This window comes from Castor canadensis, chromosome 14, assembly GCF_047511655.1.
Source record: "Castor canadensis chromosome 14, mCasCan1.hap1v2, whole genome shotgun sequence".
Taxonomy (NCBI): domain Eukaryota; kingdom Metazoa; phylum Chordata; class Mammalia; order Rodentia; family Castoridae; genus Castor; species Castor canadensis.
In genome coordinates this window covers 56214518-56239755 of record NC_133399.1, presented here as the reverse complement: position 1 = coordinate 56239755, position 25238 = coordinate 56214518, and the positions used below count along the sequence as shown (strand labels likewise).

The following is a 25238-nucleotide window of genomic DNA, read 5'->3' as shown; positions in this document are numbered from 1 at the left end:
TTATATATGCCTCCCATTTTGCCTCTCAGAATATTAAAAAAACTGTGCACTCAGGGGTTGGTACCGAAAATAATTATTTCTATAACTTTAGCAAGTACACTCTTAAGTGAAAGTGGCTGCTTTGGCAGGAGAAGGGGGCTAGTTTTTGCTTTTTAACCAGTAAATTTTGGTGCCATTAAGCCAATCTGAACTAAGACACTTTTATCCACCTTTGCTTTTGCCTCATTAGTCTTAAGTATCAACAGAGTAGAAAAGGCAAAAAATGTCTTCATATTATTATGAAAACAGTTTTGACCTCAGAGAGCCCCTGAAAGGGTCCAACAAAAGCCCTGTGGTCTGCAGATCACATTTTGTGTACCACTGTTATGAATGATTTGCCAGTAAGATACTCCAAAATGCAAACATATAATGAAGCACTGACTGTATGTAGACCCAGTTTTAATTAAATTCCTGTAAATAGTGAAGCCAGAACAGCAAAGAAACAAAGGCAAACTGCCTTCCCTGACAGTTCATATAAATACAGCCATGTTGATAACAGATACATGAGACAACCCGAGCAGCGTGAGGATACGTCAGTGGTAACAAGCAGGACACTACAGTGAGAGCTGAAAGTGGTAAGATGATGCAGTCTGTGGCCCCAGGGAGCCAAGAAGATTAGGACGGCCCAGACACTTTTAGGTTGGTCCTTTGGCAAAGCTGGCTCAGGCTTCTGGATTTCTCCTCCCAGAAATGGTGCTTCTATCTAATGAGGATTCTGAGAACCAGAGCCTTGGCCTCAAGCCTTATAGGAGGAGCTTGCATAGGCAGGGAGGAGGAATCTCAGAAAGATTACATGACAGTGTTTCTGCAATTTAAAGCAGTATAGAAGAGAAAGGCAAATATCCCTGGAGAAATACCCACAATAATCAACTTGTACATTTGGGTATGAGAAAGAAAGAAAGAGAAGTACTGCTCTAAAAGGCTAATGGTTAAAGAGCTAATGTTTTTAAGGAGATATTTTGGTGGGGGAAGAAAGAGGCAGTACCAGGGGTTGAACTCAGGACCTTTTATTTACCACTTGAGCCTCTCTGCCAGCCCTTTTTGTGTTGGTTATTTTTGAGATAAAATCTCACTTTATACCTGGGCTGGCCTGGTCTGTGATCTTATTTGTGTTTCCCAGTGTAGCTGGAATGACTGGTTCATCTTAACCATTGGTTGAGATGTGGGTTCTCAGGAACTTTTTGCCCAGGGTAGCCTCAAACTGCAATCCTCCAGAGTAGCTAGGATTACAAGTTCGAGCCACCATGTCTGACCAAGGGGCTAAATATTTTTAAGAGCCAATTATTAATCATTAAAAGGCTAATTATTGCCAGGCACTGATGGCTCATGCCTGTAATCCTAGCTACTCGGGAGTCTGAGATTGGGAAGATTGTGGTTTGAGGCCAGTTCTGGCAAAAAATTAGCAAGACCCCCATCTCAACCAATAGCTGAGCATGGTGGTGCACACCTGTCGTCCTAGCTGCACAGAAAATGTAAAATAGGAGGACCATGGTCCAAGCTGGCCTGAACAAAAAGTGAGAACCTATCTCCAAAATAATCAGAGCAAAAAAAAGGACTGGAAGCAAGGGCATATTTTTCTCAAAAAGGGCTAATTATTTTTTAAACGTGCAAGTGCACATATGTAGACAGACACACATGCACAAGCTACTAATCTATAAAGTTGGTTCAGTGGCAAATCGCAATCTAAGGACAAGCAGGACATTTGAGAGATAAAGTTTATACCTGATGAATATCATTCACCAGCAGTATCTGAAACTCCCACAGCTAATTTGAACACATTGGCATTCAGTTTTCTGCCATCCCCCACTGTTCGTGTTCATTTCAGATGACACTGGACTTGAAAAGTTGGCTACCTGCCCACTTAACTTAGACTCTTTGTAAATGTTTTGTCTGGACCAGAAGCCATTTCAGCCTGCATTACTTTTCTAACAAGCTGGTGTCCTACCCTGCAGAGCCAGGGTGTCCTGTATCCTAATGGAGCCCACTGAACCCCATCAGAGGGGGTTATGAGCTTTTCTGCTGGTTGCTTCAAAACCCCTCAGGCTCTCTGTTGCTAGGCTCAGATGACTTGAAGCACAAAGCCCAAGACAACTTTATCAGAAATAAAAAGTATCCCTCCCACAAAATTCAGGAGCTCAATAGGGGTGGGAAGCCAGAGCTCCCCCACACATGACCAGTGGACCTTCATAGTCAGAAACATCTCATGGAGGTAGGAGCATTTTCTCAAATGAAACTAAGCAGTGACAAATCCCCATGACAGGATGACGTCTGTTCCAGGCCTGCTCACCCCCACAGACAGCTCAATGGCTCCAGATTTCTGACTTACTATTCACTTCAACTTTGTAAAGCGAGGTCCTACCCAGTTATTCTTCCCATGAGACCCCTATGCACTGGGTTGTACAGGAGCAACAGTAAATCTCTTTCTACCCAGGCTTAGTGGGGCAGGGAGAGGCAATACACAAATGGAGCCAAATCATGTTGTTACTGAAATTTTGATTTGTATCTTTCAAAACTCTCTAAAAGATGGTGAGCTTTTTAAGGGTAGGCTTTTAGGAAGGACAAAAGTAGCAAAGGAATTTAGAAATGCTGAGTATAGAGAAGAAAAAATAAGTAGTTTCATGAAGGAAGTAGAATTCAGGGTCCAATGTCAGATGGGAAGGATTGGAAAAAGATGACAAAGGGAAGTGGTTCTTTCAGGCAAGGGTGGCCATTACAGGCAAAAGTATAGAGAGAGACACTTGTGTGATATAGCATATGTGCCACTCCGGCAAAACAACAGACTGAAGCATGAAGATTCGTGGAGCAATTATAAGAAAATCAGGTTGAGGCCAGTAAAATAAAGTAAATTGAATGTCAGGCTGTTGGGCATAGGGAAGAGGGGAGGAGAAAGATGATCACAAGGACTGCAGATCAGGAAAATTAGTAGCCCAAAGCAGGGAAACATCAACCTAGAACAGAAGTACTTGAGCTTCTTGGTCAAGGGATGCCTTATTTCCTAGGCTGACAATGACAGATGGGAAGAGATGTCCTTGGGAGGACAGAGATAAGCATGAGCAAAGGCCTAAGGTTTGGGACAGCATTTTGCATTCAGAAGAATATAACTCTAATATGTGGCTGGAAGGGAATGTGTGGGAGATGTGGGAGATGATACCCTAGCTGTGGACAGGCACCAGGTCAGGGAGGGTCTGGTGATTTCCAACATCTACTTCAGAAAGTGAGGGCAGAGGAGTTCCACAAATGAAGCTCAGGAACTACAACTGGAAAGGGAAGGTAGACAAGCATGGTGGATAATCTGGGCCCCAGCTCCCTCCAACCAGATGAGCTCTGCTCTCACAAAGCGAGAGCAGATATATGATTTATCTAATCATAAATAATTAAAAGTTGGAAAAATCCTCATTTTGTGTTAATGGTTTTTAGCTCAAAGAACTAAGGTGATCAACAAGCTACCTGGGAAGTAATGAGATGTTCAAGACTAGGTTATAACTACTGAGCTACAAAAGATGGTAGGGGGGGGCTCTAAGAGACAGTGTCCAAAAAGGAGTCTCTGGAACTTAATTATTAATTTTGCATAAGGAACCACAATTTCACTTTACTTTCACTAGAATTATTACTGTTCAAAAGGCTGACCATACCATACTCGTGCATTGCTGCTGGGAATGAAAAAAATAGTACAACCACTTTGGAGAACTGTTTAGCAGTGTTTTATTAATATTAAATATACACATACCTTATGACTCAAGAGAAATGAAAGCACAGGTCCCCCAAAAGACATATAAGAACAAACATCACAACTATGTTTAAAAAACATTCTATAAATATTCCATATGCCCATCAACAAGAAAATGGATAACTATATTTTGCCATAGTCACACAATGACACAATCAAAAAGTTCAACAATAAAAGGAAATGAACTACTAATATGAGGGATAATCTCAAGAAATATTACGTGAAACAAGAGAAGTCAGACAGAAAAGAATGCATAGTATCTGATCCATTTGTATAAAGGTCACAACCAGGCAAGACCCTATAGAGAGAAATCAGAACTGTGCTTGCCTCTGGGTAAGGGGGAAAATTGACAGCAAAGGGGCACAGGTGAAGTTTCAGAAGTATTAGAAAGGATGTATACTTCTGCCTGTGTGGGGTTACCTAGCGTTAACATTTAGCATAACTCAGTAATTTCTACACTTCAGATCTAGGTATTTCACTGAATTCTTCAAAATATACTTCAGTATTTTTTTCATCTGAGGAGCCTCAGGGAAGAGCAAGTCACAGAGGATTCAAGAATGTGACTGGACAGACAAGAAGAAGAAATTGGTTATTAATTGACAGGGAATGGAGGGGGCTCATTTTCACCTCTTATTTAACTGACTATCCTTTGCAATATTAGCCTTTGTCTTTAGCCCCCTGTTAGGTCACAAGTGGCTGGAGTCCCCTTGATACAAGCCTGTGCATAGTAGACCCTCTACAAGTGGGTACTGCCTCGATATTAAGATCAAGAGACAATTTCTTCCCTTCTCTCTGGCTCCTAAGTTCGACAGGTCTAATAAGTATAAGGATATATTAATGAATGACAGATGAACATGCTACCTCTGGCTAAAAAGATGGGTCTTAGATTCAATGCCAAAGCCTACAGAAATGACAAATTGGAAAAGTTTCAGCTACCTGGAAAGTCAATGGCAGAGGAAGCATGAGGAGGGTTTCTTTTCCACACCCCTCAGCTCACATAGTCCATGACACCAAGATTTCACCTTAGTTCCTAAGAATCTTAGAAACTGGTTCCATTAACTACTCCCATCAGATATTCCTTCTCAGTAGTTCTCCTCTCTTCTCCTCTACCACCTCATTCTCTGGCCCGCTGACCTCATCATTGTGACCAAACATGGGAACTCTGTCCACTATCACTGTCAATTACCTGCCCTGGAAGACAAAGGTGCCCTGCAGGACAGCCACCCGCATGATCAGTGGTGAAGCTGGCCTGTCATCGTGTCATCACTTTTCCTATACTTTGCTTACATCTAACTCACCTGGGGAGAGTCAGAGCCCCAGAGAAAGCCTTTGTAATTAATTGCCCTGAAGGATAGAACAAACTCTATGTAAATACTCTTTCCTCCCCAATGGGCCAGAGATGCCAGCTCCTGCATTGCTGGTCCTGACCTCAGCAACTTCAGAAGGATTGTGTTTTCCCAGGAAAATTAGATTTATGCAAAATACCCATGAAGTCATATGCCTGCCTTCAAGGCCTCCCTGCTTCTCTTGCCTCAGAAGTTGATGGAGAGCCACTCCAGATAGCCCTCTCACACAGCAGGGGTGCTTCCCATCATGAAGATGAAGAGGCTTGCTCAGGTGACACAAATCCACTGGAAGAGAAGGATGCTTTCCTTTCCTGCCCCATTCCCTTCCCTCCCTGCAAACACTGAACCCAAATCTTCAATCCCTCACAATCTCTGCCAGTGTTGCCAGAAGGTCTAGCAACACACACACACACACACACACACACACACACACACACACACACACACACACACACACAAATACACTACATCTTAAGAATTCTGGACTTATTATCGGACAAGGAGAATTAAAGGCCCAGCTATTGCCTTCATCAGACTTTTAATTTCAGTGAAATAACCATGTGCTTAATCAGCACAGAAACTAAAGGTGAGATGCAGTGACTTGGCTAAAAGTTTGTATCTATCACATCAGGTGTCAAAGCAAAAGCTGCCAGTCCATGCAAGCGATGCATCAATTGCAACCAGACTGGGGGAGCTTCTAAAAAATCCTTGATAATTATAACTAGTCAAGTCACAAGGAGTGAATAGGATTCAAGGGTAGAAGGGACCCAGAAGCTTCCCTTTTGTGTGGCAATGTCATAGGAATGCTTTCCGCTAGATCTACATTCTGCCAGATCTACATTCCAGACTTACAAATTAAAATAATTTTAAAATGCAGATGGGTTCAGAGTAGAACATGCACTTTAAATGTGAGGGTCTTAGCATTCCCCAGCACCAAGAAGCTAAAAAATAATAATAAAATACAGAGAAAAATGTTGAAGATAGTCTGAAGGAAGAAGCTACTAACTCTATTTACTGAGAATTAATAAACTTCTATGTAGTTTGGCATAGAATAGAATTCCATATGGCCAGACCAACCAAAAACTAATACCAACACTGGGGTCCACGCCTGGGGCATGTTACAGACCTTTTCAGCCCCAGTTTACACATCTAAAAACGTGGATAAGAGTATTTGCTTGTGTGTGTGTGTGTGTGTGTGTGTGTGTGTGTGTGTGTGAGCGCACACGTGCGCCTGCTTATGGGAGCACAGGTGCATATCGGTGTTTGGTAATGACAGCTTCCACAAATCATTTTTCATAGAGATTTTCCAATCCAAAAGAAAAAGATGGCCACTAGCATGGTTTTAGTTCGGTAAGCAATCCATCAGTTGACCAGCAGCCAAGCTGAACCCATGTTTGAGCCTATTCAACACAGTAATTGTCACTTTCCCCTTGAGTTTATGTGTAATTAATTTATCATTTAGGACAGATATTTTTCACTTTATTACACCAATATTGTCTTATGTCCTTTGAAAGATACAATATCCCTTTGCATCACGACACTGTTATATTGCACAATATCATATCTCTATTTGCTTCCAGGGCCATACATGAGGCTCTATGAAGAGCTACAGACTAGGAATAACACAGAGCCTTTGAGCACTCAGTTTGCCACCTTGGAAACTAGGATAATGGCTATCCAGTCTTTTCAGTCCATGGAGAGTTCTGGCAGAGAATACACATTATCTACCAGTGTCTCTTGTTTTGCTAGGCAGAACTTCCAGCTTCACCCAAAACTTCCAACAGATATATTTCTGAGCAACTATTTGTGTGCTTAAAATGGGAGGTTCTGTTCCTGCCCCCATGGAGTTTATAGTCCAGAGGAGAGGCAGTTGCAATACAATATGACAAATAGTCTAACAAGGGAAGTACCTGGTAGTACGTGAGCCCTAAGGAGACCATTTGAACCACAATCAGGAAGGCCAAGAGAAGCTTCCTGGAGGAAGGGGTGGGAGAAAGACCTAAAAGAAGAGCAGATCTCAGGTTCAGTGTCACTTCCCCCAAGGAAGCCCTCCTTGACCACCCCTGCCTACTGACACTCTTTCATAGTTCCCTCTCAAAGTTCCTCTTACTTAGGATCAAATGTATTTACAGTCACAGTTAATACTTCTCCTCAGCTAGTTCAAAACTCTCTGAGGGGAGGAGCCATGTCTATTTTGCTCACCAGCAAAATAGTATCTTGCACATGCAATGTGCTCAGCACACGTGTTGGATGAGGATGACTGAAAAACCTGCCTTAGGTAGAAGCCTTAAGAAGAAGGATTGAAGGTTGGAAACAGAGCAGAAAGTCATTCAGGGGACCCAGAGATCAACCTGGAGCAAGCAGGACAGCAAAAGCCATATCTGGAAAAAAAAAGTAGGGAAAAAACAAGACTGTGCCACGTAAGTCCTATAAAAGAATATGAATGTCTTCCCAAGGACAGTGTGGACTCTGAAGAGCTCCAGGTAGAAAGTGAGGTGATTGGATTTGTATCACTCTTGCTACAATATGGAAAATGTGGGGATTGAACTGGGAATTCTGGGCATATATCCAAAAGAAATGAAATCAGAAAACCAAAGAGACATCTGCATGTCCTTGCATTATTCATAACAGCTAAGCTATGGAATCAACCTGGTACCCTTCAACAGATGAGTGGATAAATAAAATGAGGTATATACACAATGGAAAATTATTCAGCCATAAAGAATGAAAGCTTGTCATTTGAAGCAAAAGGAGGACACTGTATGAAGTAAAATAAGACATACACAGAAAGACAAATTCCACAAGTTCTCTCTAATATGTGAAAGCTAGAAAAGTAGAACTGAAAGTAAAATAGTGATTACAAGAGATTGAGAAAGTCATGGGGGTTGATGAGAGTGGAAAAAGGGAAGCTAGATTTGATCAGTGCACAGTGTATGCATGTATGGAAATACCACACTGAACTACATTAATATATACAATTAATACATTTGCGGGGGCAGTAATGGGATTTAAACTCAGGGCCTCACACTTGCTAGGCATGTGCTCTGCTGCTTCAGTCATACCACCAATCCAATACATGTAGTTATTTAAAGGATTAAGAAAAAGACTGAAAGTGGGAAAACTTGTTAGACTGTATGTATGAAACCATGTGAAAGATCATGATGAGATGTTCTTGAACTGGATAAAAATTTGGAGAAGCTGGAGGTACCAAGGAAATCAGTAAAAAGAAGAGTCTGCATGCCCTGAGCAGCCTTTCAAAAAAGTGGCTAAAGGGAAAGGAAGAGTCAAGAACTACATCCTAGCATTTGACTTGACTGGTGACACCTTCCACTTGGCAGCAAACAACCCAGGAGGACAGGTAAGTGGAGGTTGTAAATAGAGACACTGATGATGGGTTCAATTCATGTCTGGCTAAATTTAAGGTTCCTACATAGATTCCAGGTACAGTATACCAGAACAAAACAGTACAGGGCAAGATTTAGACTGGAAATGCATATTGGAGAAAAATATATAGGACAATCATGGATGTAGAGAAATACATGAAACTCCCCTCAAAATTAATCAGACTAGTATAATTTCATGTGGCACCAAGTATGGAAGACCTTGTGAAAATCATTAATTTATGTCAGAAACCAAAATAAAGCTGTCAGCAATATTCACAACCTAGTATTCAACTACAGATTTATATATATTTACATACATACATATAGATACTTAAATACATATATAATTATACATATATACTTATACTTTTATTGCAAAACTTGCCTATATGAAATAATTATCACACATTATTGATAAGAACTTCCCCTTGCCACCATTCTGCAGCCTGAGCTGCAACTGGTCTCATCCCTTGCAGAACAAAGCCCACTGTCTCTTATCTCCTGCCACCTCCCTTTGCCCGCCCCTAGCCCTTTCTTTGACAGCTGGTCTCATCCCTTGCAGAACAAAGCCCCACTGTCCCTTATCTCCTGCCACCTCCCTTTGCCTGTCCCTAGCCCTTGCTTTCTCCCAAATGCTACTTAAGGCCAGACACACTGAGAGAAGCTGCTGCACCATTTTTTCTTGGCCAGCCAGCCTGCTTATTAAACTTTTGGACATGAGATACCTCTCCTGAGCCTCCTTTGGGTGCGGTGTGCAGCGTTTTCCTAACATTTTGGTGCCATGACTCGGACCCAAGTGAGCTTCCGGCATCGATCTTGCTCTCCCAATCAGTAAATTCAGAGCCTCCCAATATATGCTGTGCTCCCAAGCCTACTTTGGCCACAAGGCAGACATCCCCTATATAGAGGGGCCTGTCCGGGGGATTATACCAGCCTGCCAAAGCCACGTAGGTGGAAGCTGCCTTCTTAAGCCTGGATAAACTTACTGGGATTTGAGCTGCTTTGCTGGGACCCCTGACCCCAGACTAGTGCCACCATCGCCACTCTCGCTCACAGGTAACCTCCTCAAGGCCTGTGTACTCCCATTAATTGCCCACCACCGGTTGATTTCCTCAGTCCTCCCTTGGTGAGTTCTCTCACGCTATCGTGCCACGAGTCGTGGTTCTCTCTCTCTCTCTCTCTCAGTTGGTCAAAATCCTAGTACTAGGTCCCAGCTCACTCCCCCCAGGAACCAGGTTCCTGGGGCATGGACGATCCACTCGGTGGAGACATTCCCTTGAGGTCCTCCACTCCTCTGTTTTGTTCAGGAAAGCAATATCTTGGGGATGCCCACCATATTCTTCCTTGGACCAGGTCTCACCATGGGGATTGGACCTTCCAAAATTCCCTCAGACAGTCCTCTGGGCTGCCTACTGGCCAACCTTGAGCCCTTACGGCTCTCACCTGATCTCAAAGCCCAAAAACTCATTTTTCTTTCCAATCAGGCTTGGACACAATACCAATTAGACAATAACTCAAAATGGTTGCTTAACAGCACCTTCGACCCTAACATTCTCAGGGATCTCTATAACTTCTGTGAACGCACTGGGAAGTGGAAGGAGATTCCCTATGTCCAGGCCTTCTCTTACCTCCACTCTAAACCTTCTCTCTGTACCCCTTGCTCCCTTGCCCAGGTCCTTCTGGCTAAAAAGACCCCAACTACCCTCCCTGACTCCAATGCTTTCCCTTCTTTTGATCCCACTGATGAGCCTCCGCCCTATCAGACATGGGCTGCCATTGTTCAACCATTTGCCCCTGCCCCTCCTCCCACCCCTTCCTCTGCTCCTCCCTCCACTTCCCGTTCCCCCACCCTCCTACCAACTCAGACCACCGGATCCTGAGTCCCCCACACACTCGCTCTCACGAACACCCCAGCCAACCAGTTTCCCTCTAGCCCCTCCAAGAGGTAGCTGGCACTGAGGGTATCATGAGAGTTCATGCTCCCTTTTCTCTCACAGACCTGTCTCAAATTGAGAAACGTCTTGGTTCCTTCACCACTAACCTTGACTCTTATATTAAAGAATTTCAATATTTGGCACAATCGTACAGCCTCACCTGGCATGACATTTATATCATCCTCTCCTCAACCCTCCTCCCAGAGGAGAGACGAAGGGTCTGGGACATGGCTAAGACACATGCAAATGAGATTCACCACACCACCCCTGCCCACCCTGTGGGAATGTTCGCAGGTCCAGAGACAGAACCCCATTGGAACTATCAAACTAATGATACAACTTCCAGAGAACAGATGGTCACCTGCCTAGTGGCAGGGTTAAAGAGGGCTGTCCAAAAGGTTGTTAATTTTGATAAACTCAGGGAAATTCAACAAGAGGAAAAAGAAAATCCAGCCAGTTTCTTGTCCTGACTCATAGAGGTGCTATGACGCCATACCAAAGTTGATCCTGAAACACAAGACGGGACAATTATTCTTATGACCCATTTTATCTCCCAGTCAGCCCCAGATATAAGAAAAAAGTTAAAACGATTAGAAAATGGTCCTCAGACTCCACAGGCTGAAATTCTAAGTATGGCTTTTAAGGTTTATAATTACCGTGAGGAACAGCAAAGGGCTAATAAGGAGAGGAGAAATAAGACCAAATTCCAGATGTTGGCCCAAGCCCTTCGACAAAACCCCTCAGCTTCCAACTCACAAGGCCAGGGAAAATCCTGAACACCTCCCAGCCCATGTTTTCAGTGTGGCTTTGAGGGACACTGAGCCTATGCCTGTCCTAAGATACGCCGCCCACCAGAACCAAGTCCTAAGTACAAACAGGAGGGCCACTGGGCGAGGGACTGCTCCTCTACCTCTCAAGGCGGGGAGTCTAGATCGCCTCAACGTTCCTCCTCCCTAACTGATTTTCTAGGACTAGCAACCACAACAGAAGACTGATGGATCCCAGGACTCCCAGGCTCAACGACCATAACTTCACAGGAGCCCAGGGTAATGCCCATCATTGACAGTAGGCCTATCTCTCTCCTCATAGACATAGGTGCTACTTTTTCTGCCTTGCCAGAGTTATGGGGACCTACCAAGCCTTCTTCAACCTCCATAGTCGGGGTGAAGGGAACTCCTACCCAGCCCTTAATGACCTTTCCCTTAACTTGCATACTGGGAGATACCCTCTTTACCCATTCCTTCCTAGTGCTACCTAATTGTCCCACCCATTCTTAGGTAGAGACATTTTAACAAAATTTCAGGCTACCCTCACCTTACATCCATCCCCACAAAAGCCACAACCCATCAACCTCTCGTCTCCATCCTCATGGTCCCTCCTCACCATCAGAGGTGCCTTGCTCCCACAAGCTTCTCCCAACTCCTTGCCCTTACCAGCAACATCAGTGGACCCTATTGTATGGGATCTCAAAAACCCCTCTGTTGCCTCACATCCTGAGCCAGTTGTCATTACTCTCAAAGATCCTTCTACTTTCCCAAACCAATCTCAATATCACATCTCTCTAACCCACCTACAGGGTCTAGTGCCTATTATCTCAGAGCTTCTCACTAAGGGCCTGCTTCACCCAACCCACTCCCCCTATAACACTCTTATTCTGCCTGTAAAAAAGCCCAATGGGTCTAACCGGCTGGTGCAGGACCTCTGCTTAATCAACGTGGCAGTGACTCCTATACACCCAGTGGTACCCAACCCCTACACTCTCCTGTCTCTCATCCCTGGTACCATGACCCATTTCACAGTCCTTAACCTAAAAGATGCTTTCTTCACTATCCCTGTCCACCCATGGTCCAAAAACCTCTTTGCCTTCACCTGAACTGATCCAGATTCTCATACTTCCCAACAATTGACCTGGACTGCTCTGCCTCAGGGGTTCCGGGACAGTCCCCACCTCTTTGGCCAAGCTCTGGCTAGGGACCTCCTTACCCTCCATCTCTCCCAGAGTAAAATCCTCCAGTATGTAGATGATCTCCTTCTCTGCAGCCCCGCATTCGAGGATAGCCAACAATACACTGCCCTCCTGCTTAATTTTCTGGGAAAAAAGGGATACCAGGTATCTTCTAACAAGGCTCAACTGTGTCTCACCCAGGAAACTTATCTGGGCCTATATATCTCCCCTACTCATAAGGCTATCACCCTAGATCATAAGGCCTTGTTAGCCTCTCTCCCTGCCCCCACCACCAAGGCTGAAATTCTCTCCTTCCTTGGCCTGGCTGGCTATCTCAGAGCCTGGATGCCCAACTTCAGTCTAATGGCCAAACCTCTATATGAGGCATCCAAGGGTCCCATTCAAGAGCCCCTGGACCCCTCTTGGCCTGTGTCAGGTCATTTTAAAACCCTCTTACAAGCCCTATTACAATCCCCAGCACTTCGCCTGCCAGACCTCACTAGTCCCTTCTTGCTTTACGTTTCTGAGAGGCAAGGGTTTGTCCTAGGAGTTCTGGGACACAACATAGGACCCTTCTTCACTCCAGTAGCATACCTCTCCAAACAGTTAGACTCCACAACCAGAGATGAGCCTCATGACTTAGGGGCCTGGCAGCCACCTCTCTCTTGATCCAGGAAAGCAAAAAAACTTACCTTTGGGTCCCCCCTTACTGCTTACTCCCCCCATAGCCTCTCAGAACTCCTCACATATAAGGGATTTTACTCCATGCCCCCCCTCCCATATCCTATCTCTCCAAATGGCTTTGGTTGAGGATCCCACCCTAACTTTCGTCTCATATCTCCCACTTAACCCAGCCACTCTTCTTCCTCTCTCTTCAACACCCCTAGTTCATCACTCCTGCCCCGAGATCCTTAAAGAGCTCCTCCCCTGCCAGACCACATTCAGGAGGGCACCCTTTCTCAGGCTAACTACACTTGGTTCATTGATGGCAGCTCCTTCATTCACAATGGACAGCGAAGAGCTGGATACACCATTGTGTCTGATTCTGCCATCACTGAGGCATGCCCTCTCCTTTCAGGTACTACTTCCCAAAAGGCAGAATTGACTGCCCTGGACAGAGCTCTAACCCTGGCAGAAGATAAAACTGTCAACATTTATACTGACTCTAAGTATGCATTTCACACTTTATTGTCCCACTCTGCTATCTGGAAGGAAAGGTGATTCCTAACTACAAGAGGAACTCCCATTATCAATGCTGCCTTAATAGCCCAGGTCTTAGAGGCTTCACGCCTTCCTTCCCAGGTGGGCATTACTCATTGCAAAGCCCACCAGACTGACTCCTCCATAATTACCAGAGGAAATAACTGAGCGGATACAGAGGCCAAGAAAACAGCCCTCAAAACTGCACCCCAATTGGCCATGTGCCCCCTTACCCCAGCTTCCTCCCCCTCAACTAAACTCTCTCCCCCCTTCTAAAGTTAAAATTCTTCTCTCCTATTTATGTACACTTTTCCATCCTAATCTTCATACCCTTTACACCTTTCTCCCCTTTCCCTATCTCCAGAAGACATACAATACCTTAAACAGATTACTCAATCCTGCTCAATTTGCCAGCGTACAAACCCCAACTCCAATATTAGGCCCCCTCCCTTTCCTACTCACCAAGCCAGGGGATGCCTCTCTGCCATGGATTGGCAGATGGACTTCACACATATGCCTCCACTAAAGAGGATTAAGTACCTCCTGGTATTGGTAAGACACCTTCACAGGATGGGTGGAAGCCTTCCCTATGACCAACCAAAAGGCCTCCACAGTAACAACAATTTTGGTCACAGACATCATCCCATGGTTTGGTCTCCCAGCCTCCATCCAGTCAGACAATGGGCCTGAGTTTATTTCCTCTGTTTCCCAAAAATTTGCACAAGCCTTAAATATTCACTGGAGATTTCACATCCCCTATCACCCCCAATCTTCAGGTAAAGTTGAGCGTGCCAATCACACACTAAGAAATACTCTCACCAAACTCTCCTTTGAGCTCCACCTAGACTGGACAAAGCTCTTACCCCTAGTCCTTCTCCGCCTCTGGACCCTCCCAAAAAGACCACTCATGCTCAGCCCCTTCGAGCTCCTCTATGGCCATCCACTCCTTCCTATCTTGGTTCAGTCACAACCCCTTAACATTTCCCCCACTCTCCTCAATCCTCTCTTCACTTTTCTTCACTTTCTCCTTTGGTCTCATGCTCATGATCAGTTGCCACAGCCCTCTGACACCACCAAAATAACTCCCTTCCTCCGAATGGGAGATCTGGTTTATCTAAAAAGTATAACCACACCTGGCCACCTGCAGGAAAAGTGGAGAGGCCCATTTAAGGTTATCCTCACCACATCCATGGCTGCTAAGCTAGCAGGATTTCCCTACTGGGTACATGTTCTAAATCTAAAACTGGCAGTCCCACAAAGAACCTATCAATCTTTTCTTACAGGACCAAGAAAAATAAAGATCTCCTGCCTCCTCAGGATCCCAGAAGATGGAGACACACCCACGGAGACTCCCGGGGCATAAGCAGGAGCCCTATGCCTGGGGACCTGGCATCTCACCTACTCACTCTTTATATTTCTCCTCTCCCATTCTTTTCTGTCAGTGCCTGCCCACACTTTTACTCTTTCATATATACACTCTACTCAGAAGTTTTAGACTTCCCATCTCCCAACACAATCAACCTCCCTCCTTTCTTGTACTTCTTTTACCCTTGCTTTATAGATTGGACATCCGATCTTCATCTCCAGGGTACTCTCTCAGACTTTACTCCTGAAGAAATCTACTCATTTTCTAACCTACACTTTGCCTTACTGTAAACCACTCCACCTACACTTTCACTCCATCTCTTCCTGTGGGTAATTCTTGTCCTCATCCCCATTCTCCTGAGTGTCGGCCTGTGGGCAACTTCTCCTGCTGAGTGGAGATGGCCCCTTCGTACAGTTCTCTGCCTCGGGTACCTTCCCCTATGTGCCTTATTCCCTACACTCTCCTCATTCTTATGATCTGGATCTTTACTATCCTTCCAGTCGGTTCCCTGTCTCCATTATATCTCTGGAGATTCAAGGTCTGAGAAACCTACACACACAACCAGGCCTCAGTCTCTCATGCTGCAGGAACCACTGGTTGCCCTATACAAGGATGTTCTTCTACAATCACTATTTCTGTTGACCTGCAGTCTATATTCCCTACTTACAACCCCTTTGTCTGCTTTCAATACGACCAAAGTAGAGACTATTGTAAAAATAGTGACCCCTTCTAAGGTAGGTGTCCCTATTGGTCTTGCCACATTCATTTAGCCCACAGTGTCAGGGCACATTTTATGCCCAAGACAACAAGTTCTATATCAAAATAAGCGACCCTTGGGACTCAAGATGGGTTACAGCGGTAACAGGAACAGCCTACCCCCATGGGTACAGTAAGTCTCCTGTTGGACATATCTGGATATCCAGGGAATTAGTCATGGCCCCCCACTCACAAGTACAAATTTCCTCAAACATTGTAGAGGCTGAGAAGACCCTCCAAGATCAACTTCCAGAAGGCCCCATAACCACTACCCTCTCATCCTGGATCCAAATTATACAAGCCTCCATACAGGTTCTTAACTCCACCAGCCCTATAAATGTTACCCACTGCTTTCTATGTGCCTCCCTCCAATGCCCCTAAATGACAGCAGTCCCCGTCAACTTCTCCAAACCTATTCTCACCTCTATACCAGATATCCCAACACACTATTCCTCACTGCCCTCTATACCTCTCTGGGAACCTGAGCCAGACCAACACCCACTTCCCCTTCGTACTTGTTACTTCACTCAACATTCCACCCTCAAGGCAGGAATACATGGCCTCTGCTGCTCTAATATCTGACATCACAGATTTTCCCTCCCTCTGGACTATCCTTCTGGTGCAATGGTACTTTATATGCCTGTGTGAATACCACCACCTCGGTCCCTGCCTTTTGGTGGTAATCGTCCCTCAGCTCACCCTTTACAGAGAGGCTGAGCTCACCAGGCTCCTCTAACCACAACAAAGAAGGGCTGCTTTCTTGCCTGTCATGGTCCGGATTAGCCTAGCCTCCTCTGTTGCTGCACTGGGGCTAGCAGGAGGAGCTTTGGGCCACAGCCTCATCTCAGCCAGTGACTTCAAGAATCGCCTACAGGTCATTCTTGAATCAACCTCAGTTTCTCTAGCCTCCCTTCAATAACAACTTACCTCATTAGCTCAGGTTGCCTTACAAAACCGCAGAGCCCTAGATCTCTTTACCGCTGAAAAAGGAGGCACTTGCCTTTTCCTCCGGGAGGAATGTTGTTACTATATTAATGAGTCAGGCCTAGTGGAACAAAACATTGATACCCTGTCTCACTTAAGCGAAGAAATCCAACTTCACAGGACTAAAAACTCCCCTGTCCTAGACGGGACTCAATCCCTTCTGCTCTCTGGGCCACTGCCTTTCCTAGTGCCCCTTATTGTTGTCTTTATCCTCCTGAGCTATCTCCCCTGCATTATGAAAACTTTACAAAAACTTTACTAGATCGCATAACTGCAGTCACCAAACAAAGATTCAATCAACTCCTTCTCCAAGGATATCAACCTCTCCGGGGCCACCGAGGGGACCCCCACACTAACCCCTACGAAGACACCAAACCCTAAGGACCCCACCTGAGAACATGCGCCATCCCCTGCCAGCCGGAAGCAGCCAGAGGATCAAACTGTGCCCCAATACCCAACCCTTTTCCTCTCCCTAAGAAACAAAAAATGGGGAAATGATAAGAACTGCCCCTTGTCACCATTCTGCAGCCTAAGCCGCAGCTGGTCTCATCCCTTGCAGAACAAAGCCCACTGTCCCTTACCTCCTGCCACCTCCCTTTGCCCGCCCCTAGCCCTTGCTTTCTCCCAAATGCTACTTAAGGCCAGACCCACCAAAAGAAGCTGCTGCGCCATTTTTTCTCGGCCAGCCACCCTGCTTATTAAACTTTTGGACATGAGATACCTCTCGTGAGCTCCTTTATGTGCAGTGTGCAGCATTTTCCTAACAATTATTACATGCTCAGCAATTAGATTGTAAAGTCCTAGAAAACAGGAAAAAGTTTTTATCTACATTTTTGTTTTTGTATTTGTCTTCATCTTTGTAACTTAGGCCTTGCATCATGTTTGACATACAGAAAATACTCAGTGTTTGTACACTGAATGGAACTGAATTCCTTGATTAAATAACTTTCTTAGTTCCTTTCCCAATTAATGGATGCATCCACTTTTGTTGATATGGACATAAACCAGGGTTTGGGTGTCCCAAGCTCAAGATATCTGCCCCATTTCCCACTTAAACTGAAAGAAAGGAATTTGCCCACCTACCAGACCATGAAAAGCAGCATGAATGATCCAGGCTAGGATTATTTTTCCTTTTGAGAGTTTCCCTTTCTCCTCTTAGTGCGCTGGATATATATTCAGAGATCCAGTATGGCTCTAAAACTTTGCATAAATGAGAGGGTTTGCATGTCAAAAAGAGGTTGAAGATAAATTGAGAAAATGGATATACAATGCCAAGGTACAAGAAAGGTGGCCCTAGGATAGATGGCCATCCTGAGACATCTCAGATCCTCTCTAGATAGGTGGGCAGGGGCAAAAGATGTCAGTGTCCCACTTACCATGTGGCATTGGTACCTGCCCCAGTAAGTAGGAGTTGTAAACAGGTAAGGATATAATGACCCAGGTCACACAGGTGGAACAGTATCTCAATTTCAAATGCTTCATCTATGTAACTACAGAGGAGATTGTGACATACCTAAGTGACTGATATTTTTATGTGCTGTAATGGTGTAAGTTGAATTTGAGCAAAAATATAGAGACAGCCTCTAGCATGTTAGGAGATGGCTGTAAAATATATACCAAATTATATTTCTCAAGACCTGAACTATATGTCACAACATATCAAAAATTGAAAATGCACAGGAGCTGATTTGGATGATATGAAACTCCAGTGTTTGTGAGATACAAGGGTCCTAAAAATATAGATTCTTGAACACTTTTGTTGAAATGCTCATTGAAATTCTTCCTCTATTTTAGGAAGTTGGTTCTTTAAATAAGGGTGCCATTGCACAAAGCACAGAGTTTTTACTGAATGAATTCTGAGTAGGGTCAGGCAAAAATGTGAAATTAAATCACACCAGCAAATTTTGATAAAAGGTTCCCTTTATAATGTCTTTTTGGCATGAATGTCTCTCAGCAAAAGTAAGGGCTGGGGGAAAAAAAAATCAACCTTTTGCTGAAATCACAGGTTTTCAGCAAGTTGTAGCCAAGAGTGACAAATGCTACTTTCTTCTCTTTCTGAGCTTTATGCATTGTTTTGAGGTACAAAGTCCATAACAAAAAGGAAGTGATGAATGCAGAACGAAATGTGCATACATAAGCCAACACTGATATCCCCCCAAAAACGTCCCTTTCAGAAAAAAATCATCCACACATTTCTACCCACCCCATCATCACAGCACATGGAAAACCATGTGTCAGAGTGTAGAGGAAAAAATAATGACTGGTGGCAGTAAGGCTTTCCAAGCTTGCCATGAATTCAGCCACCAGGCAATCCTGTTAGTGACCCCAGCCCTCTCCTCTTCCAGGTCTTCTAAAGATGATCAATGACCTTTTCCACCTTAAAAATCCAGCTTGGTGACTTAAATATGTGGTTGACTCTCCCCAACAACAGTCCTAGAAGGAACTGAAACTTTATTGTTTTTCTGGGATTCAACAGAAAGTTCATCACCTACAACCTTCAGCTTGTAAAGCCAGGTCTCAAACTGACTTTCGACTCCATTTTATGCTGTTTTCACTGCACCAGGCAGGCAGAATGAGGGCCCTAGGAGCCAACCTTCCTACCAATAATTTGCTACACATATATCTGATCTTCTCAACAACTTTTTATATTTTAGAATGGTAAACCAACTACATTTCCAGCTGGTCAAAAGAAAGAACAGCCATGAAGCAAATAATGGGGATAATAAAGCCTTAGCTCCAGGCTCCACCTCAGATACGCTCCAAACCAGCTTGCTGCTTCTACATGTCTCATGGCTGAAAGAAAGCTTCAACAATTCTATTTCATGGCATTCTCAAAATGTAGTTCTGCCAACCCTGATTTTTGAGGGCACCCAAAAAGGGAATACCCAAAAAGGGATGACTTGAATTCAAATCTGTCAGTATACCAGAATGGCACCTGCATGGCTTTGCTTCTGTTGTTTGTCTTGCCTTCCTGCTTTCAAAAGCTGGTGGGCCCCAGAGCATACAGGGCTATGAGTCTGAGGATTCTGCCCGCAGTACAGGGTCCCAGGCTAGAAACCTCAAGTGTCCCATTGTAAGCAGATCTATTTCTGCTAATGGCTGGTAGATGTGCATTCTGAGCCCACTGCACCCCAGGCACATTTCCAACCAACAATGTGGCACCCACAGGAATTCATACGAATCCAGCAAAAATCACTTAGCTTAATAACGCTGCCCTGATTTAATTTTAACTTTGCATAAAGCATGAGAGATGAGTGGGGTGTGCATGGTGTTTTATATATTACTGATGAGACTGATCTTACATCTGGCTGCTTTATCTTTTTTTTTTTCACAAGTTCCAAAAAGAAAGGGGTTAGGAAAGGAAGTTGATGAATAATTAAGAGGAGGGCAACACCTGCAAAATGTGAAACCAAAATGCAAAGATTTTTTTTTTTTTTTTTTTGCTTCTCTCTGGTGTGCGAGTAGCTGGCTAGCACCTGGGGAGTCCAGAGATAACGGCCTCAATTAATGGATTTGATGCTGTGGTTGTGGTTGCTATCTGACAGGAAAGGTACTATATATATATATATATATATATATCTGTTCCAAGCACACACCTTGGAACATGCTCACATATGCACACATTTTACACAGACAGTTAGCACACAAATGTGGAAACAATATTATACTCTGTCCACCACTGTCTGTAGGCAGTGCACTTAGGACATAACAGCTCAGTGACTACCTACAGAGTACATCACTATGGATAACAGTTGCTGGACAGGAATAGATGTTCTAACAGTCATTTTAACTCTTCTTTTCTTCTGCTATGATTTCAAAATACATCTACGCTTTCACCATCTCTATAGCTACCAATGTCAGAAGGCATCATTGCCCCTACCTGCCTTTCATTTTCACTTCCTCCCTTGGCCCTAGTGTCCTCTTCTCACCCCTAGTGAGGCCCTAGTGTCCCTTCTCCAATGAGAGTCAAAAGTGACTCTGGCAAACACAAATCAGGTCATAAGACCTACATGCTTAGGCCTCTTCAATGGCTTCTCATTTCTCTACAAGTAAAAGCCAAACTGTTTACAGTGGCTTCTGGGCCTTACATCATGTGCTCCCTTCCACTCTTTTTGACTCTGTCCATATCACCAACTTCTCTGTTCTTTCTCCTCAGCTCCAGTCACCCTAGTCTCCTCTGCTTCTCAGACTTACCAGGCTCTCCATCATAGGACCTTTGTACTTACTGTCTTCTACCTGGAAGGCTTATTCATCTTCTCAGGTATCTACAAAGTTCTCTCAGTCACTGTTTCTGAATCTTTGCTCAAATGTCACAGTACAAAGGATTCTAATACTCTTATTTGTTTCTACCTGGAAAACTATAAAAGTCCAAGAGTGCAGAGCTTACTGTCTTCAGCTGTAGCCCAGGGGCTAGAACCATGTCTAGCACAAATGTATTAATATGTTACTAATACATTTGTTGAATAAAGAAGAAACAAATCATTTGATTTGATTGGAAAGTGTTTCTTTGAAAAATAAATAATCCCACTTAGTTGACATGTATAAATCTCCTACGTTCAAAACATTAAAATTGGACAAAATCAGGAGGGCCATAGGATATCTGGAGACCAGTGGGCAGACAAGTGTGGGGCACAGCCTCTTGGAAACCTGTATAATGTAAGAGAAAACATCCTTCTCCTCTGTGCCTGCAGTCTCCCCAGCACCCAAGCACCTCTAGGACACTCCTGTAAGAGACACAGCTCAGGAACTAAGCCTAACTCACCTGCTATGCCCATGCATTTTTCAGGACAGAATAGCTCCCTTCCTAGAACCAGAGTCAAAAGAGCACAATCATCATAGACAGCACTGGAACATCAGTAAGTCCCCAACAGAGCCCCATCCAAGAAGCAGAAGGAAAATAATTGTGTGAGAATTACTAACACGGAACAGCAGCCAAGGTCATCTGCCCTCTTCCCTCAAGCCAAGATCATCTCAACACCCTCTACTCCCTAAAGCTGACCCATGAATTCAAGAATGGATTCTTACCTTAACAAGTTTTTTGTTTGCTTTTTTGTTTTGTTTTGTTTTTGCACAGGGTCTCACTATACAGCCAAGCTGGCCTTTAAATCACGATCCTCCTGCCTCAGCCTCCAAAATACTGGGCTTACAGGTGCACACCACCATGCCTTGTGGTTAATAAGCTTTCCAAACACCTGGTCATTCCTCTCCACTGGCACAGCTGTCACCAAAAGCAGGCACAAACCAAGCCTCTGTGAGGTCGGGCCCGGCTGTGCAAATCCATTCTGCACGCCGCTGCCAGGTCCACCATCACACTTAAAGCTTCCCTATTAGAACCGTTGCAGTGCCATTGACCCTTATACCAAACCGAAGCCTCCTTTGGACTTCAGAGTGCTACAGATGGCGCAGTTCTGCCTGTCCAGCCCCATATGCAGGACCTCCTCCTCCTCCTGACCCCACAGTCTTGCAGAACCATTCTGCATTCATCACACTTGTGTGTGATGGATATGCTTGTTCTCCCCTCCGTTCCCTTGTGTTCCTGTGGTTCCTTTTAGCTGGAAGCCCCCTCCTTTTAGCCTCCCAAATGCTAATGGTATTTAGTCACCTTCGCATTGCTGTGCCAGAACACCCGAGATAACCTAAGAATGAACCTAAGAATGAACGTAAGAATGAAGGATTCATTTTAGCTCTTGGTTTCAGAGGTTTCAGTCCACTGACGACCCCTGCTTTGCTTGTATCTGAGGAGCAGCAGACAATCGTCAAGGAATGAGCGCGGGCAGCAGCAAATGCTCATCTCACTGTGACCTGGAAGCAAATATAGAAGGGGCGGGGCTGGGGACCCAGCATCCCTTGCGAAGGCCCGCCCCCAGTGACGCACTTCCTCCAGTCAGGCCCCACCCTTCCCAATACTGCCCTGAGAACCGAGCCCTCCAGAGCTCCAACGCCTAGTGGCCTTGAGCTCCGCACCATAGCGCTAGTCTTGTAAAGGGCTCATTTACAATTGTCCCTTGCTCCCTGTCCCTCCCTAATCCTTTTTGCTGAAGGATAGCTGTAGTTAACTATGGAAGTCCATTGCGAGGTACCATGAAGAGGAAAAAAGACGCCTCTGGATGAGGATGACTCCGCCCAGCGCATGCATGTCCTTCCTGCCTATTCTGTACCAGGCCTCCTCTTTTTTCTCCTAGACAAGCTCTTTCTGCCCTGAAACTCCCTGAGATAGATTTGAGACCAAGAATCTCTTCCACCTTCATCAGGGCCAGCTTTGACTACATCTATTCCACCAATGTCTGTCCCACAGTGCAGACCTCAGATCCTTAACATTTGGGCTTCTGGAAGACTCAACCCAATCTTAATTTTCTTGGAGAAATCCTATTCCTGTTAGGAACTTTACAGCACCTTCAGGCTGCATAACAACACTGCACTGTGTAATATGTTACTGATTGAGCATGCGAAAGCATCCCTTATGAATTCTTACCAACTGACTACTGACTAGTTCTCTGATACTGACACATAAAGAGTTGGAGTTTTTACAGGCTTTTTGTTTTGTTTTGCCTGTGAAGAAGGTATATAATACTGAGCTTTAGGGTCAAACAGATCTGTACTTAAACCTTAGCTTGCCATTTAACTATCTGAATTTGACTAAACTAGTTAGCCTTTTTTGATTTCATTACCTATGAAAGAATAAAAATGTGCACCTTGAAATGTTATTATAAGAACAAAATGTGAAAAATCCCAAAGCTCTGTTAGACCAGGAATTTTACTTTATTCATCTCAGTGCTCAGAACCGTAGTGAACATAATTATCAGCAGTAAGAAAATGAGAGTCAATAATCTACACAAAATTCCTTGTACAAGATGTGGTAGATCATAAAAAAACAGCTGTTACCGACAGTCTTCTTTGGCAAAAGAAAATAATGCATGATCACTCAGTGACGTGCTCACCTGCCTGACAGGCATCAGCAGGGCCAGTGCCCCTTCTACCCACTGTTCCACCAGCAGACCATTAGCTCTTTCTCATGGAGCCTGTTCCCTGATCTTTTCATCACTATCCTTGAGGAACTTTTCATTTCCTAAATTTGGGGGTTCATGACAAACAACCCCAAAATATGACTATAGGAGATCAGATATGGTGCCCCAAACTATACTTCTTTGGCATATTTTGAGCTGCTTTTTCAGAGAAACTGCAAGCTGAAGTAGCTCTGAAAAGCTGTCCTTTTGTAAAAGTCATTTGCATCTCTAATGAAAATGTATACTAATAAAGTATCTGGGGAGCCAGGTGCCAGTGACTCACGCCTGTAATCCTATTTACTCAGGAGGCAGAGATCAGGAGGATTGCAGTCAAAGCCAGCCCAGGCAAATAGTTCACAAAACCGTATCTCGAAAATACCCATTGCAGAAAGGGCTGGTGGAGTGGACTCAAGGTGAAGGCCCTGAGTTCAAGCCCCAGTACCACCAAAAAAAAAAGAAAAGAAAAAGAAAGTATCTGGGTTAGGAAGAGGGCTGTTCCAGACAATTTTATTGCCTGAGAAACTTTTGAGCTATACAATTTTCTACTCATCATATACTTCTCACCCCCACCCTCCCCATCTTGTATGGCTGCCACCCCCAGAAGTACCAACTGACCTTCCTCTTGCAGTTCTGGGTGCTTATATAAGCTTCGATCATTGTCCCATCTTCCAGTCTCACATTTAGTGAGACTCCTACATATATGCACATAATTAACATGGTTTTCCTCCTGTTAATCTATGTCAATTTAATTCATAATCCAACCAAAGAATCTAGAAGGATGAGGGAAGCCATTTTCCTCCTCTCTACATACAACATAAAAATTAAGAACTCTGCTTAATTTTGGAAGGGAAGCTCATCCTTCCCTAGAAATTAGTTATTTCTTTTCCATCATTCTTGTATTGTTAAAGCCTTCCGTGCTCTTCTTTCCTTGTATGTCATATGTTCTCTTCTCAGATTAAGAATAGATTCATAGGGCCACAGAGTATCTCTGTACTTATTCTTCCCTCAAACACCTGGGACATAATATACATGCTTAGAAAAAGAATTGTTGAATACCTGAATGAAAGGGTAAATTGACTAAGTAAAGCCATTTTTACAATTGTGGACCTTGCAACTTTATGGCAGAAATGGACTGGATTGTCATCTTACTAATGAAGAAGAGACTTCCTTCCCAACCTAAGGATTCTGAGGCCAGCTGGAGTCTTAGGAGCTAAGCCTCTCTTAGGAGGGACTGCTATTTCCAGAGTCACATGTCCATTTTGTACAGCCATCTATATGCATTTAGTCACACTTCCCCCTCTTTAGCTCACCTCTTTATAAAGAAAACCATACGCCTTTTCCATGGACCTTATGAGAATGTTGGCTGATAAATGATACAATCCACTTCAGACATTCTCTATCCCCGGGGAAAAAGGCTATTCAAAGCTGGTGCATTATGAGGCCACTGTCCATTCACCCAGTAAAGACATGGCTTATGTCTTACTTCCCCACAGAGCTACCAGGCAAGAATTTCTACTTTGTAAGACTTGCTATAGCATTTGCCCATGGGCACTA

At 44.2% G+C, this 25238-nt stretch overlaps 1 protein-coding gene across 2 annotated transcripts in view; it reads right to left on the bottom strand.

The window, feature by feature from the left end:
* The window catches only part of Zmat4 (zinc finger matrin-type 4), a 403972-nt gene that overhangs the window by 352131 nt on the left and 26603 nt on the right, over nucleotides 1-25238 (bottom strand). The window lies entirely within an intron of this gene.